Below are 1,582 nucleotides of genomic sequence, written 5' to 3' on the forward strand. Positions count from 1 at the left end.
AAAAAATATAATACATATATTTTATAAAATAAAATAAATTATTATTAGGTGGTTACCATACGATCTTTCCCAATTTTCATCGAGCTTATAATCGGTTAAGATAAAAAATTTTATTATTATTATTATTATTATTATTAGGTGGTTAGCAGCGCAGTTACAACGGATTACATCGATCGTTCGATGATGAAGATATTTTTAAAAAAATATTTAATAAATATTTTATATAAATTGTTAAAAAAATTATAAAATAAATATAATACATATATTTTATAAAATAAAATAAATTATTATTAGGTGGTTACCATATGATCTTTCCCAATTTTAATCGAGTTTACGATTGGTTGAGATTAAAAATTTATTATTATTATTATTATTATTATTATTATTGTTAGGTGGTTAGCAGCGCAGTTACAACGGATTGCATCGATCGTTCGATGATGAAGGTAAATATTTTTAAAAAAATATTTAATAAATATTTTTATATAAATTGTTAAAAAAATTGCGCCCTCCCCCCCTGCCCCGCCTCGAAATTAAAATTAAAATTCGATTAGAACTGTTGGAAGAGAACGGTTGGCGAATGCAGCGTTCCCGTTGCTCGAGAGATTTTGCGGGGAAAGTTTGGGGGGGGGGAGGTGGCCGAATCCCTGGAAACCTCCCCCCCCTTTGTCCTTAACCGGCCACCTTAACCGTGCACTTGTCGCTGCGAGGTGCGGGGCCGGTGTTGCGTAATGCGAATACCGTGTCGCATTCCGCGCCAACTCGGAGGAAAACCCCTTCTTTATTCGATTAAATAAATTGGGAGCGATTACGTGGACCAGGCACCGGCTAATGGAACTCGATGAGCCCCGGTGATGAGCGGGGGTGGGTAATTAATGACCCGATTCCCTTGTCTTGTATTATTCTTGGCTTCGTTTTTTCTTTCCTCTCGAACGAAAGTATCGACGAATGGTCTTTGTGAAAATTATATTTTTGAGGAACAGGTTTATATTATTATACCATCGTTTCGATGAGGAGGAGATTTGAAAATAAATATGTAGATAATTTAAAATAAGAAATAATAAATAAGATAGAATTATTATTAAGAATAATTTGAAATAATTAAAAATAGATAAATTTTTCTAAATTTTCTAAACAGTGAAAAGATTCGTCCATTCACACCGATATATTCTCGATATATATATTCTCGTGAAAAGCAGGAACAAATTTGGCTCGAAATCTTCTTATTCACTTCTTCCTTTCAATTATTATTAATCACTTCGATTAAAAAATTCAAAATTGTTTCCATTTTTCTTCAACGTCTTATTGTTAAGTAAAATTTAACAACAAGTAGTTTTTGTAGTTTGCAAAAACAATTTATTAAAACAATTATAATATATTTAATATATTAATAAATAAATAGACTTTTCTACTTTTATCTATTCCCGATTCGAGACAAATATGAATTTCCAAATTTCTCGAGTTTCTCTAGGAGAGAAGAGCTCGTAAGCGAGAATTTTCGTAGAAAATTCATAGTCGATTGCGGCCTGCGAGACGAAGGGGAGGACGAAGGGGATATCGCAAAGCGCGGTTTGATATTAGGCGA

At 32.4% G+C, this 1,582-nt stretch overlaps 1 long non-coding RNA gene across 1 annotated transcript in view; it reads left to right on the forward strand.

Moving 5' to 3' along the window:
- Window positions 1-798: 798 nt before the first annotated feature.
- Window positions 799-1,582, forward strand: part of LOC116185079 — a 9,733-nt gene continuing 8,949 nt past the window's right edge. Inside the window, exon 1 of the long non-coding RNA XR_004149832.1 lies at window positions 799-809. This is a non-coding gene — a long non-coding RNA (uncharacterized LOC116185079). The remainder of the gene's footprint in view (window positions 810-1,582) is intronic.

Source organism: Apis dorsata, unplaced genomic scaffold (genome assembly GCF_000469605.1).
Source record: "Apis dorsata unplaced genomic scaffold, Apis dorsata 1.3 scaffold_93, whole genome shotgun sequence".
Classification (NCBI taxonomy): domain Eukaryota; kingdom Metazoa; phylum Arthropoda; class Insecta; order Hymenoptera; family Apidae; genus Apis; species Apis dorsata.